Source organism: Tamandua tetradactyla, chromosome 3, assembly GCF_023851605.1.
Source record: "Tamandua tetradactyla isolate mTamTet1 chromosome 3, mTamTet1.pri, whole genome shotgun sequence".
Lineage (NCBI taxonomy): Eukaryota > Metazoa > Chordata > Mammalia > Pilosa > Myrmecophagidae > Tamandua > Tamandua tetradactyla.
This window is the reverse complement of record NC_135329.1, coordinates 114,320,272-114,336,780: the sequence shown is the minus strand read 5'-3', so window position 1 is coordinate 114,336,780 and position 16,509 is coordinate 114,320,272. Positions and strand designations below refer to the sequence as shown.

The 16,509-nt window shown below is 37.3% G+C and overlaps 1 long non-coding RNA gene across 3 annotated transcripts in view; it reads right to left on the bottom strand.

The window, feature by feature from the left end:
- The window catches only part of LOC143677604 (uncharacterized), a 65,346-nt gene that overhangs the window by 28,759 nt on the left and 20,078 nt on the right, over positions 1 to 16,509 (bottom strand). For all 3 annotated transcript variants that reach the window (XR_013172716.1, XR_013172717.1, XR_013172718.1), the window contains 2 exons: positions 10,023 to 10,161; positions 570 to 707 (listed from right to left, as the gene is read on the bottom strand). This is a non-coding gene — a long non-coding RNA (uncharacterized LOC143677604). The remainder of the gene's footprint in view (positions 1 to 569; positions 708 to 10,022; positions 10,162 to 16,509) is intronic.

Here is a 16,509-nt window from a genome sequence, read left to right as displayed (position 1 = left end):
GACTAATTTCAGAAACAAATGCTATTTCTTACTAGAGGAACTCTGTCTTATAGTTTTACTGGAAACAAATGAATTAAAAGTCATTTTAATCCTATGAACATGAATCCTAAATAGGATATACCTTCCAGAATCATTGCTTAACAAAATAAGACAAATTCTTTCCAAACAACATAGTTATTATTATTATATATTAGTAACTTTTTAAAAGATGATTTATGCTTTTCTCAAAGATGCAAAATTTCATCCTATCAAATATAGCAATATAATTAATAATTCAGTAAAAGAGAAAATCAATTTAAAAATATGAATAAAATGACTATTTTAAAATAACCTGAAGGTTATCAGAAAATGATAAATGGCAAGAAATTCAAAAGTGTATGTAACGCTTCATCTACAATTTGTCTTGTTGTACCCAGGTATTACACACATACAGCATGTAAGGTCACACCTTGATTGATAGCCATCCTTTGCTGAAGAAAAGACCTGAAAAAGAGGGAGCACATGGCAAATATCCCAGCCACTTCACTTGAATCCCCAGTAGGGGTTTCCCACCCTCCCCTCAATTTCACCTTGAATTCTCAGGTTTGATTGAAGAGCTTCACAGAAGGGTCTATTACAGATTGAGGAATGATCCATTTCACATCTGAAGCTCCAAATAGCTACTTGTGAGGAGTCTCTGAGTGCATTTATCTCACATGTGAGGCTTTCTGCAAAATCAATATGGGTATTTTTCAGTTTGACAAGTCAACATGAAATATCGCATAATAATAGAAAAACAGAGTTGTACATTTAAACATACCCAATACAGTTATCCATGACAAAGGTTACAGTTATTCCTCATGGATATCCTTAAATATGCCAAATCTAACTTCACTCTGATAGCAGGTCAAAAAAGCATGGAAAATGTAAGTGCCTGTCACCATACTTCTGTTTCCTCTGTCCTAGTTAATCCAGGTCTTGCAGTGAGGGGGGAAAGACAGGCCGGAATCATGGCCTTGCTTCTAATGCGAAAGTGATGTGATAAGTAGGAAGATATTAAACAGAAGCCAAACAGAGATGTATAAATAATATCAGATTTAACTAAATGACAATAACTGGGTAAAACAGTTACCCAAAGAGCAGCAACCACGTCTCAAATCTCTACCACCATTATAGCAGGTAGTAGCAGAATGATTGGCATATTTGTGTGGGGATCTGACCATCTTCAGGTGAATTTCTGGCCTATTTTACTATCTTCATAACTTGAGGAACATGACTTAACTTCTCTAAATCTGTTTTTTCATCTCAAAATGGGATTGATCATAAGACTTACCTTATAAAGTCTTCTGAGAACCGAATGAGATAATGCATAAAGCACCTGGCACACAGAAAACATTGAATTGTTGGTAATCCTTGAGGAAATTATAATAATTTCCTTTTACCTAAGCACAAGGTCCTGAAGTTTCTATGCTGGTGCCATTTCTGCTGCTCCCTGGAGCCTTTCCACATTGTTTAATGTCCTCCAGTTGTAGATGACAACTCTGCCCAAAGGCTCTGGTGAATTTTAACTATGGTGTAAATTCTAAGAGAGGAATGTAACAAAGCATAAACTCTAGTCTTAAGAAGGGTCTTCCACCAGCCAGGAGATTTGTCCTCCTCAACCAAGTGGAAGGCATCAGATGGGGCTGTGAGGAAGGCCAAGAACCTAGTCTAGAGGCCAGATCAGCTGAATGAACTTAAGCAATGAATGGGGTGAGAGAAGTAAAGAGATGCAGCAGGTGGTTTTGCCTTCATATGCCGATTTACTACAATTAAAACAAGATACCTCTTTATACCCCACCATGGGATGGACTTAAAAAACTAAAAAAAAAACAAAAACTGAAGAAGCATTTGGCAACACAGATTTAGTTCAATAGTTCACTATAATTGTTCATTCCTTTCCATCACATTTTCCTTATCCCTTCACTACCTTAGTAGTAAGAAAACCATCTGCACTTGATTATCTGTGCTTGGACCAATCACTTTCTACATTGCTTGAATATTTTTAATTTTATGTTAACTCTCCCCACCATTCAGAATAAACCCAGAATAGGCAAAACAATTCATATTAATATCAAACTAAGAAAAACTTCATTATAACATTCAATTGAGTTGACTCAGCCTATATTTCAAAGCCAAATAACTAAATATAAAGACATTTTTTATTTAATTATTTCAGCCAATATGTATCAAGGACTTAACAAATGCAAGGTATAGTTAATTGTTTAGTTACCCTAATGTTCTCCTCTCTTACTAAAATTAAACTATAACTCATTCCAAAGCCAAATTAAAATATTTTATTATGTGGTGGTATAGAATTATAAGTAAAAAGTGAAATAATTTCCAACTTAATAAGGACAGGTTTCTTAAAATTGTTAGGTTATTTGCTTTGGCTTCAAAATACATTTTTACCAAAGAAGCAAGTTTAAGATGATAATTAAATTCTCAGATTGGTAGGTAAAAACCTGTCATGTAAAATATACATGGAAGATCCTTTAGCTCTTCTAGGCCTTGAGGCTCCTAACAATTTAACCCTAAAAAGGCTTAGAGAATGTCATGGAGCACTGAGATTCCAAACTTTGGGACATAGCAGGCAAGCGCTCTATAGAAGGATGGATCATTCATGAGTTTGAGTGATCACCAGTCTTATCATTACCATCATCATCAACACTATAATCATCATCACTGTCTCGTTACACATCACCATCATATCCATACATGGTAGCTATTAATATGATGACTGTAGATAGCCGATAAGATGATATTCCATTATCTTGACTTCTTAAATGGGTGGAGAACGGCCCCAGGTGGCCCACCTTACCCCCTCCCTGGCTCTTCAACCAGGGATCTGAGCATTTTTTAAATGTTTGCAGTTGAGCAAATGAAGGCTCTGATATATCACTACCATCATTTCAACATCCCCTCCTTCTAGATTTCGCCTTATACTGTGGCCACACCAGAATCCTTAAGCACAGCTTTGAGAGCTCCAGGAAAGTTGTTATCTCATCACCTGGTTAGCCTACTATATGGCTTAATGGTAGTACCTGGACAAAACCACAATACTGAAGTGGAGATTCTCCCTTTTAAAGATCTCAATGAAAATAATTTCATAATTTCTCTTGACTACTTACATATTTTATAGGTTATCCTCCTTCATTATCAAGGTTTTCTATCACATACCATTTCTGGTTTTGATTTCAAATGTAAACCTTACTACTCAAAACCCCAAGTGATACCTTGCATTGTGGGTTGAATTGTGTGTCCCCCAAAAAAGACATATTCAAATTCTAAGCCCAAGTCCTGTGAATGTGAATTCATTTGTAAATAGGATCTTTGAAGGTAATTTTAGTTAGTTGAGGCCGGACTGTGTTAAGGTGGGTCCTAGTCTAATATGACTAGAGTACTTAAAAGGAGAGGAAATTTGGACAGAGACACAGGTGACTGATGTGGAGATAGAAGCAAGCTAGCCATGTGATGGAGTCAGAAATTGAATTATGGATTGTTATCAAGTACTGTCAGAATCCTACAGCCTTCAGGGTGGGCAATGGTGGCTTAGTGGCAGAGTTCTCACCTGCCATGCCAGAGACCCGGGTTTGGTTCCTGGTGCCTGCCTGTGCAAAAAAAAAAGATAATTTGGGCTGGCCCTGGTGGCTCAGCAGGCAGAGTTCTCGCCTGCTGTGCCGGAGACCCGGGTTTGGTTCCCGGTGCCTGCCCATGTAAAAATAAATTAATTAATTAAAAAAAAAGAACCCTACAGCCTTCAGAGGAAGCATGGCCCTGCTGACACCTTGATTTTGGATGTCTAGCCTTCGGAATCAGGAGCTAATAAATTTCTCTTGTTTAAATTACCTAATCTGTGGAACTTTGTTACCGCAGCCTTGTCAAACTAAGGCAACTGCCTTTCAAGAACTCTAGGTGTACCGTTAAATAGACTCTCGTAGTTCAATTAGTAAGAAAGCTATGGGACACTCATCCCAGCCGCTGGTCTGCATTTTCCAGTAACCATGCAGTCCCCCTACAGTGTGCCATCCTCCTGAATAACCTCTGGCCTCCTCACATTGTAATGACAGAACATGCCACATATCCCACTTACAAACTATGTTAAGAATATCTTAACTTTTAAGGTCTTAGAGAGCAAGGCTCTTAGACTTCAGGCCGAATTACCTTTCTATGAAAATACTGCCCAAACAATTATCTATAAATTTTTCAACCCCAAATGGACTAATTCATGGCTTAACAGAAGACAAATTGCAGGTGAAAATACAGAACAAAAATAAATAAATAAATGAAACTTGGATTATAGAATTTCACTTCTCTTCTGAAAGACTCAAGCAGTGAAACACATGAAAACCACCATTTACAGGTGCTCTGCTCTGAGGCTGCTACTAACGCAGAGTGTTACCATTTAGAACTCTCAAAATTTCACTGAATTGTCAGTGAGGCAAACACAATTGACGCTCATTGAGGTCAACACACTTGAAGCCAGACCAGACTAGTTTTCAGTGGTTTCTCTATTTTTGTAACAATAGTTCCACCATTTCTTCCCATTCACTTTCATCCAAGTTGAAAACATTTTTAACACATAAGTCCAGTTTAATTTCATCATTTTTTAGCATTGTATTACCAAATAAAGATTTTTCAAGATTTGGGGTCACCAGACTGAAAAAGCTGCACAAACTTATATTGGTCCCATGCAAAGGGAGGAGCCAGGAGCTGCATAAATGTGAAACTGTAAGTTTATCCACCTCAAGGAGACAAAGAGGGACTATGGAACTATGAGCATAGCAGCTCATGGAAAACAGTGTCTTGTCTTACAACACCACCTCATCTTCACAAAATGAAATCAATCAAAGGCCAAAGTAGATGGCTATCTTCTGTAATGCAAGATCCCAAAGATAAAATTATGGGATATGAGCCAATAGACACATTGCACTGATTCAAAAATGTATTAGCATTTTTTTCTTCACATAAGCATTGTACTTCAATCATTCTCTGATCTAATGATTTGTTTTTTAACCTTCATTCTAACAGTAAACATAGCTTATTAGATTCGTGGTAGTCAAACCTTGAAAGTTAGTGTGAGTTTCAGGTGTATAATAATACTAATAGTTTTACTAATAATAATTATCTATGGCCAGCATATGTCAGACAGTAGACCGGGCACTTCTATCATTTCCTTAGAACAACCAAGTAAATTGAGTGTCACTGTCCCTTTTTGAGAAATGAGGAAACCGAGGCTTAGAGAGATTAAATAACTTAGCCAAAACCACACCCTAAAAAAAAAAAAATGCTGTGCTCCTGACCACAAAGCTCTCCTGCTTCTTTATTGCCATAAGTATAATTTCATTTCACTGCAGATTGTACTTTCACATGATTTATTATGGCCTCTTCTTTTATTTATCTACATTGGTCTGAGTTTTCTCTTGCTTTTACAGTCTTCTATTGCTTAATAGTCCCTGAATAAAAAACATATCTTAAACATAGACATGCGTTTTGGTTGACACCATGATTGAACCAAATGTGATCACTGGCCCACATGGTCATCCAGCCAGCAGCGACAGCTCCCTTCAGTTCACTGCTACCTCTTAGGCACCAGTGCATGACACACCTGAACCGAGTGTGTTCATCAGGCAACAAGGTTATAGATCATTTAGGACACAGAGCCGTATCCATAATGGCCTGTATTCTGAAATCCACTTGAATTCTGAACTATAATCACTAGCAATGCAGAGCATTTAGAGGAGACTAATAATTCCCACTGCAAATACCATAATCAACATCAGTGACAAATATAACCGCACAATGGAACTTTTCAATTCCCTGTTTCAGATCTGAATCACTTTCCGCCAGACCTTTCATGTTGTTTCTAGTGAGAACTGAGTGAGGGCACATTCTGACATCTTACTCAGGTCCAGCTTTAGAATCCAAAAAGAGTAGAACTAGAACTTTAAGAACTCTTTAAACTGGGCCATATAATTACAAATACTAAAAAAAGGTGGTTCAAGTAGGTCAAGTGATTTGCCCAAGGTCATACAGCTAACAAATGAAAATGTACACTTAAAACCAGGCACCCTTACTCCAAGTCCAGTTCATTTTTCCACTTAGGGGATTGTCTTAAACAAAAAGCCTACTATGTGTCAAATACTAAACTAGACACTTTATATACAGTATCTCATGCAGTCCTTACAATGCTCACATGAGGTAAATATGATTATTTCTCTTTGTAAATGAAGAGGATTAAGTAATTTGGCTAAATTCATGTGGTTAGAAAATGACAGTTCTGAGGATCAGCTAACACCTCATTTTCATTTAAATAATCAGATTGCTACAAAAAAGTAAAACCAGAAGGGAATGCAACATTAGACAGTGGTGGGTTGATGCTTCGACCAGAGGAGAAAAACAGGCGAAAGTAAGGCCTAAGAAATGAAAAATCTAGATAAAGGTGTTGCATGAACATGCTCATCTTTATTTTTATTTCTTTATAAAGTTTCCTTATCAAAAAAATGCATCCAATGGAAGGTAAATTAAATGTAAATAGGTGAATAAAATGAGATTAAGAGAAAATGCAGTGAAATAAGAGAGAGAGAAAACCTGCAAGGAAATCTTACATACTTGCCAGAGATAGGCCATAAATTTCAATCTGAGCTTTCAGACAGGCCACATGAAGAGGGAAACATGAGCCATTATATTACTCTCAGTGTCCCTAAAAGAAACAACAAGACATTTGTAGAGGAGAGACACAATTATTCCTGGTTATAAGACCACAGAGAATTTGTTCCTGTGGCTCTCCCGGAGAAAGCTGTTCATAAAGCAGGGAAGAGAGCCTCAGCGATACCTTCAGAGCACACAGACCACACATTCCAGGGCTATCGCTGTTCATTTCTGCAAGCCAGCCGCACTGCACTGGGGCTGGATTCAGTCATGGCAGTTCTTTGGGGAAAGCATGCCGACTGTCGCAGGAGGCAGGCAGAAAAGAAGGAGAGGACGACGCTGATAAGGGGGTTGCTGAAACCACAGGGGTGCAGTGCGGCAGTCCTGCACAGCACAACACTAACGCTGACCCCCTCAAACCACTTTGCCATAATGCCTGCCCCATCTGGGCCTGGGAGGCCTCCTAGCCCCTTTCTACTCCATCCAATCCTGCTCAGATCCAACCTTCCTAGCCTCTCCTGATGTAGAGGAAAAGATCAAACCTGGTGAGTGCTGCCCTAGACCCAGATGCAAATCTAGCCTGAGGAGAGTGAGTGAAGTGGGCAGAGCAAGAGAGCCAAACCAGGAAAGTCATTGAGACAACGGTGTGCTCACTGCAGGATGGCATTGCTGCCATCGGCAAACTTCTGCTAGAAGCCAGCACTTGATCAATCAGTCGTTCATCCTGTCAACAAATAAGTGTGAGTAATGAATGGCTACATGCCAAGGGTAGAAAAGTGAACAAGACACTGGAAGCATGTGGGTCAGCCTCCACCTGCGATGCTCTTAATCAGGATAACTCAACAAAAGAGCATGAAGCTAGAGAAGTAAAAGCTAAACTGATTACCCTGCCTTTTTTTTCAAGGAAAGATGTGGGAAACTTCATCTGGAAATCTGGGGAGTCTCCCTTCCTTAGGAATTAACTAAATACTGAATACTGAACTTACAGTTCATTTTAATAGTCGAGCCCTTTTGTTGCCTCATCTATCAAATGTGAATGAAACTAATACCTACAACAAATGCTTGACATTGCTTTGTGAAGGCAAAAATAGAGGAAGGCATGAAAGGTAAAAGCACTATAGAAATATTATTTCTGAAACTGTCTATATTGATAAAGTGGACCTTGAAACTCTTATTACATAATTGAGGCTACGAGTCTTTCATAGTTAAAAACTTGTGTTAAGTATGTAAAATAATGAAATAAAAATGAGCAGTTTTCTTCTCTCTAAATATTATTAGACAGCTATGCTAATTAATGACATTTAATGCACTGCTCTGAGGGCTCACAAGTACAAATAAAGTTCTTTTAGAATGTTAAAAAACATAATTAAGAGTAGCCTGAAACAGGAGCATCATTGGAGCCTTATCTATTGATAGGCCAACAGTGTGATTATGTAAGGAATAAAACACACTTTGAAACAGTCATTTCATATTATCAAGGGAAGTTCAGAGCATGCTAAGAAAAACTATTCCAGAAAGAGTTATGTATTTGCTTACAGCTCCTTTAACTGAAACTGAAGTCTAGAGGAGAGTGGTCAACTGGGAAACAATGAGCGCTTATCCTGACTGAATAGATTAAACAAATTTGAAGCGGTTTTGCTTTACATCACAAGATGCACTACATGGCATTATTTAAATGAGGTCAAATTCTCACCTTTTCCTCATCCAAATTGGCTCACAAGTACTATATATTTAAGAATTGATCTATCATTTCCAAAGTTATCTGTCTACATGCCAGATTGAAGTTAAAGCACTCATTGGATACCCTACTTAATAGAAAAATGTTGCTAGTCACAAATACAATGCTCTTTGGCCACCCTTTAAAATGTATCTATAATCTCTTACTTCTTCCTACTTAGTCATACAGATATGGGGCCATTTAAATGTTCTGCAGGCCCTATGCACCATTACTTCTGGAGAACAATTATGTCAAACATTAAAATGTACTCATAGCCTACATTAAGTATAATCATTTTGCTGTAAAAATTTTAAAGGATTTTTATAATTGTGCTTCTGAAATTATTAGGCCTCAAATAATATGTCAAATTTGCAATTGGCTGTGACTTCTATGCCATCGTCATGCACATTGAGGAATACTTACAGAGTGAGAATGTTTAACCTAGAAATTGTTTTCAAAAATAATGACATTTTTAATAAATACTGTTTCACAATGTAAGAAGTTGACATAATGTTGGATTGTTTTGTTTCTATTTATTAATCTGAATTTTGCAGATTTTGTAATTTGTAACCAATACAATTTCGATCAGGCCTTTAATATTTCCCTAGATCCACAAAACTTATAAATTCTGGAGTGCTTTTACCTCCTAATGAATGAGATGGTCATGTCCACATCAGCCCAAGATATCATCTTAACCAGGCACCAGACCCAGAAGCCTCTGGAGACTGATCCACCAAAAACCCACCCTGAGGACTGGGTATCACGGAACACACCCTGGTCTTTTCAGGTTGAAGTCTAATACTGAACTCTGGCAAGTAATCCACACGTGGATGTAGGCAAACCTGCTCTGTGCACTCAGAGCTCCTCAATGCCCATTGGCTACATTTAGATCCTGTTTGAAGCATTTTTCTTTTTTTTTTTTTTTTTTTTTTTTACTTGTCTCAAATAAATCCTAATTTGAGGTCCAGTTGGATGTCGGAAGGAATAATGTATAACTGACCATTCCTTCTTAGCCACAAAAAAAAAAAAAAAAGAAGAAGAAACCTCTCAAAAGAAAAAGTCTTCAGAAATAGACACATCACATACCTCTTCATTGCTTTTATTAAGTCTTCAGAGGTTTCTAGAAGGCACCTGCTGCAGCTCATAATTGGGGTTACCCACCAGCAGTGAATTATGCTGGGCTTGGACTTCTCCCAGACCAACACTCCCAATACCATAACACCATATCCTTCCTATGCTAAGTTAGAGGGAAAATGTCTATGGAAAAATTGGGAAACTGTGTTGGTAAATATGGCATAATATTATTATAATTTAAAGTTCCAAGGAGAGTTCTCAATAACTGCAAGTCTGATTTCCTTATAGATCACAGTGAACTTTTAAAACAAGAGCATCATTTAACCTTAAAAATAATACTTTACATTGGGAGCAAATGTCAGGCCTTTTAAAAGCAGCTCCCTAATCTGTTTTTTCATATTATTCATTTGGCATTGGTTGAGCACTCTCTGCAACGGGCACCATGCTGGGCCCCATAAGTACAGTAGGGGTGGCCCCTATGCCTAAAGCAGTCAAGGAATGCAACCCACTCCAGTGTTTCTGTGACTGCCTCTGCACAGCTAATTTAAACCGGTTTACTCACATCAGTCCCATTTCTCCTTGTTCTTCCCATAGAGTAGCCAAACAGCAGTCAGTCCAAGATAACTCCTCTCCAAGATCACTTTCCTGGTCCTGGAAATGCTCATGATTTCTTTCCTCTTGTTCAAAATGAGCATATTTTTCTGCAAAGAAAGGAAGATTACATTTGATGTGTGCAACAAGCCAATATAACTCCTTTGCCGTGTCATCACATTGTCATTGATATGAAAATATAGAATGTGAGTTTTCAGTCACATTGAAATGATAAAGCAGAGGATAGTCCCATGTGATCAACCAGTTTCTCAAGCATTAATTCTATACACTAATCCTGGTATTGCCATTCTAAGAAACTGCACTATAATGGAACAGAAATTTTGCATCACTGCACTAGCCAAGGGAAAAATAACTAATAGTTCTCTATCCCTTATGAGTCATATCAGGGCACCCTGCCCCCAAAGAAATCAAGACACACGTCACTGAACCACATTATTATCCCTTAAGAAGACTATAAAATATGTACATCATTCATTCGTTGACATTGAACTTGTGCCAAAACTATTAAGAGCATATATTAATAGATATCCCAAATGTGTAGGAATGAATATGGAATAAAACGCAAAATGAAATCGGTGTTCGCTATTAATTTGTCTTTTATAAATGATTAAGTAAAGCATATGAAGGAAATAAAAGGGCAATAAATACCCTTTTATCACAAACTGGGGGATTTCTCTTACTCTGAGCTTGCACATAACCAGTTTAGAAGTAAGCATAATTGCCTATGGTCAACATCGTATCGCTGCCAGATCACACATTAAACAGATAACCACTATTATTATAAAAGCGACTTCCTTGACCTCATATTTTGGTCTGGCTAGGAGTTCCTATGTTTTCCCAGATCGGCCATTACACAGTGCCAATCTTGTACTGTGCATGTCAATTTGTACCCGTTTAAGTGACTGGTGCCTAACAGAGCTTGCTCTAAATCACACTTACATGCATATGAATAGCATAAGTTCAAGAAATATGATCATAGTTGTTCTTGCAGTGCTTTTTAAAATCTGAAGTATATGTGTTTTTTTTATTATAGCTAAGGTACAGTGTGTGTTATTTGGCAGCTGAATTTGACATGAAAATATAAAAGGTTTGGGCAACCACATATTTGGAAGTAGAAATCTTTCCTGAAAACATGGCTTTGGTTTTTAAACACAGCTAAATTTCTGGAAACTTCAATTTGTTAAAGACAGCCAAGACTTCAATCATATTTAACATATTCCTGGGGTTTACATATAGTGTTTCAAAGTAATAAACAACATCTTGTTTGGAGTAGCATGAAGAAAATGAGGCAAGCACTTCTTTAGAGTAAAAGCTTCACTTTCAAAAATAGTTTAGAGACTCATTCTTATGTTGGTAAAATCACAAAACACTATTCTGCAAACAAAACATGATGAGCTCAATTCAAGTTGGTAAACATTTTTAGTTGGCTTCATTTGTAGTAAGAATTTTAATGTAACCATATCTTCAAGAATGCATCCTTTATCCTGAAAACTTGGGGGGAGGGCAAAACTTTGTTAATAAGAATAATGGTGTCACATTTGCACTTGAAAATCAGAATAGATGTGAAGACAACAATAAATTGATTGTTTGAACAAATTTTGAAAAATCACATTACAGTGCACTAAAATGCATCTGCATTTGCTCCCAAGCCCTCTCAGGCCTGATTCAGTAGCAGCAAAAAGGTTATTTACATAAGGTAGGGTCTACATATACCTTTCCTTCTGCACATAAAACTTGCATTGAAGCTGTAAATCCTTCACACATTTTTGCCTTTTTTATCTAAGCATAATAGTGATGTCTAGAAACTCTCAAGTCACTTAGTAAGAATAGCAAGCACTTTCAACAAGCAAATCATGATAAACCAAAATAAAATCATCCAAGAGAAAGAAGCTATAGGTAGCTTTCTCCCTACTCTGCATAAGAAGTCAGGTCGGATTTCATATAACCCTGTGTTTTCCTTATAAAGGGACTCAAGGGACAGAACATTTGTCACAAGAACTTCAGATTCACATCCAGATATTTTATGCCAAACCGTTTAATAAGCATACAACATCTCACTCCTGTGGTCAATGCCCCCTTTATCCAGCCAGCTCATTATTCCTAATATTTTTTTAGTAATACATGATTTATTTCCAATGTTTGATAGGAAAAACACTGTGATTCAGTGACATATTTAAAAGTTGGCAATATGCTATGCCACTTTCCCACCACCTCTACTCAAAACCACCATTGGAGTCAATGCTAGAACCGAATTTGCCTGGGATGCTCTTGGCTTGAGTAATTATTAGTAACACTCTGTTTCAGTCTCTAAAGTGTCCCGGTTTGGATGGTAAGCTATATGCCCCCCCCCCCCATAAGAGAATGAAAGGCAGGTACTTGATCCAGCTTATAGGGAGCCAGGTATATTTGACTTGAGTATCATCTCCCCTTCCCAAATGCTACTATATCTGAAATCCCAGCTACACTCTCAGCTCCTTGAATGCCGAGATTGTGTTTTTTATTTAACTGTATTTCCATCAACAAACACAGTGTCTCACACGTAGCAAATGCAAAATAAATGGTTTTTTAGATGCATGAAGATTCATTCCTCTGGATAAAACATTGCCTGCACTCAGTCTTATCTTGTAAAATATAAGTATTCCTGGAGAGGACAATATAAGCATAAAATTGATAATGACCTTCAAAATCTAATCACTTTGGGGGTCCAAGGGTATTCAGTGGTAGAATTCTCTCCTGCCATACAGGAGACCCAGGTTCGATTCTGGCCCACGCACTTCCCAAAACAAACGAAATCAACAAATGGTGCTGCAATAACGGGATACTTACATGGAAAAAGAATGAAATGTGACCCTGCCATACAGCATACCAAAAAAATCAAATCATTTCCCACCTCCTCTACTACTGCCAATGTGGTCCAAGCTTCCCTCATCTGTTCCTGGATTATAGCATTAGCCTCCTCATCACCCCCACCCCTGCTTCCAGCACTGCTTCCCTGTGTTATATTCTCAACACAGCAGCAAGTGACCTTGTTAAAATCAGCTGACATTACTCCCCAGATCACTCTAAGTAAAAGCTAGTCATTACAATGGCCTACAAGTAATGCTACCAGATTTAGCAAATAAAAATACAAGAAGCTCAGGTAAACGAATAACTTTTTTAGTATTGTTATGTCTTGTACAATATTTGGAACATATTCATACTGAGACATTATACACTGTCTACCTGAAATTCAAATTTAATGGGGTATCCTATATTTTCTGCAACCATCATACCTGACCAGGCACATATACTACACACACACACACACACACACACACACACACACACACACACACACCTCAGACCTCTCCTATTACAATTCCTCTCACGAGGCTCCAGTTCAGTGGCTTTCACACTGATCCTCAAACATGCCAGGCACACTGCTGCACTGGGGCTTTCATGCTGGTTTTTCTTCTACCTAGATAGCTCTTTCCCCAGATACTGCTACAGCTTGCTCTCACTTTCTTTAAGATCGTACTCAACTTTCCAGTAAAGTTTTCCAGTCACTATATCTAAAATTCAACCCCTTTTCCACTCCCCATCCTCCTTTCCCACTTTAGTTTTTTCCATCATATTGATTATCATGACCTAATATACTCTCTAGTTTACTTCTTTATTTTATCTTCCCCATTCAAATGTAAGCTCCTTGAGAGGAGGAATTTTTGTCTATTTTTACCTTTTGCTGTATCATTGATGCCTAGTTAGGGGGTTGGCACAGACAAATCCCCATTCATAATGACCCAATTAATGAGTTATCATTAATAGCAGTGGGACAGTCATATGACTATTAATTTAAAGTCTGCGTAGTCTGCAGATCTAAGCTAGGCATGCCAAGTCATTTTATCATTGAATCTTGACAGTAGCACAGGGCCATCAGTGATATGCCCATAGCATAGATGGGGCAACTGAGACCCACAGACGTTAAAGGAGCCAGCAAAAATCACCTTCCTGGTCAGTAGAGGGCCAGCGAGGGAAATGACCCTCAAACTTGTGCTTTGTACTTTCATAGTGGCTTTCATATCTTCTTATAAATTCACGTATTTTTCCTCTAGGGACCCCAAACTGCAATCATCATTATCATTCTATCACATACATATAAATGCTCATCTTCATCTTAACACTTGTTTATTTGGCACTAACTCAGCACTACGCGACACAGACAAGGTCCTTGGCTTGCACAGTTTACAGCCCAGCAGAACAAATAAAACATGAAAACAAAGGTCTTGGCATGGAATCAGGAATATAATGGGTTTAAACCCTCTGTTCAGAGCCCAAAGGAGGAAGTGAGATGGACCTTGTTAAGAAAAAGGACAAGGCAACTCTGCCTTCCATGCAGTTTTATACAAGGCCATCTCTGGTTGATCCAAAGAGCTGAAGAAGTGCTCCTTCCTGTAACTTCTGCAATGATGATTTCCTTTCTGATAGCCTTTTTTATCCTTGCCTCACAACTTGTTCATTGTGAACATACCCTCGTTTTTAAATGATGATTAGAGACTCAAGAGCTATTCAATGTAGCCTATATTAAACGTCTGCTTTAAAAAAGGAGTTTCTGATATAAAAGAGGAAAGGTTCTGTAAAGATTTCCAACCATCCACTGAGGAGAGAAAAGTTGTAGGAAATTTTCAATGTTTGACTAAACTCCTCTCCCTCCAGTCAAACAATGGACGAGTATCGGGAGAAAAGAGGAAAGTCAATATTTTAAAACTGTTTTCCTGGCCAATTCACAGCTCATAGAATCTGGTTCTCAAAATTCTTATAAAAATCGTGAAGATGCTTTACAGTATTTTCCAGAGGAATGAATTTATACAAATTCCCAATGCAAGCAGAAAGTGATAAGATCATTTCAGTGATAAACTTTGAGATAAAACTTAATAAGAAAACATTTTGAAAGAAAATCTATAGAGTTACGTCTAAACATGCCTAGGAGAACTTTGAAAGTACATATACCAAAGAGTACATAACCTTGGAGGGATGAGGGAGTCTTCCATAGTTGTCTTTATACAATTTTATGAATATACGATGGTTTTTAAGGCATTTTCAAATAAAAAAGAAAACTAGGCATGGTTAATATTAAATATTCTCACATATGTGAACTGCAGTATAAAAGAAGGAAGTCTATTGTCAATGAATATGTTAATTTACATAAAAAACACCTTTATCCAGCGTTAGCAGGAAGTACTATAGTACAGTGGTTAAAAGTGGGTTTTTGCTTTTTTTTTTTTTTAAGTCAGGCAGACTCTGGTTAGAATCAGACTCACTTTTACTAATTGCAAAACTTGAAAAAATAATTTCCCCCTCAATCACTATTTTCTCCACTTGTAAAATGGGGATAATAATACCAAATTTTCAGGTTTACTGACAAGATTTTCAAAGTTAATGTGCCTGCAATGTCTGTAGCCGGTGGACTGTACCAATTGTCCTGGTTCGGATACTCTGCTAGAGGTAGTTATATAAGATGTAGGAAGCAGGCCACACTGGGTGATGGGTGCACTGGACCTCTCTGCAACATTTTTGCAATTTCTTATTGGTTTATAATTATTTCAAATTTAAAAAAAAACAAAAAACCTTTATGCCAGTAAAAAAAAAAGTTAACGTGCCTGATACATACCAAGCCCTCAAAAAAATGCAATTATTGTGACTGGAGAGTAGAGTTAGCAAACTTAAATGAGTGACTCTATAATGTTAGCATTAATTTCCCCAATTGTAGACATAGAAGATTATGCAAAATAACCAAATAATGGACTTTAAGGAAAGCCTGGATATGTTATTTAGGAAGCTTAATTACTTGGATATTGATTAGGATAATAATAACACTAAATTTTTATCCTGTTTGCAAAGACAGTACATGCTTGCCTGCTCTTCTAGCTTCCTAAGAAGTCAACAACCTCAAGAGATTGTTCTAGAGACTTAATCACATACGATTAAAAATAAGAGATAATATTGCAAGCATCTGGTTCAGCAAACATTCCCAGTACTGGAGTCAAGGTACCAATGTTGTTTTTTAAGATAACACAAACTACTAAAAAGAATGCTGACTGAATTTCTAAGAGGTAAACTGCTTAACACACAGGAATGAAGAGTTATTTTTTAAAGAGCTAGAGGAGATCCTATTGAAATTTATCACATTGAATACCAAACCAAGACAAGAAAAAAAAATGTGATAAAAATAAAATTGGTTAAGCAGAGATTTTAAAAAGCAAGCTGTTTGGGCATTTAGTGACAATCATCTTTACACGTTTACGTAATAAAACACACAAAATAAACAGAAATAACAAGGTTAGGCTAAAAAGAAAAATGACAGGCAGTGAATTTGAATCTACAAAATATGTCAAATCATCCTAAACATCTTTCTACAAATGTTAAATTCAGCCTCATGATTCAAAAAAAAAAAGTTGGGA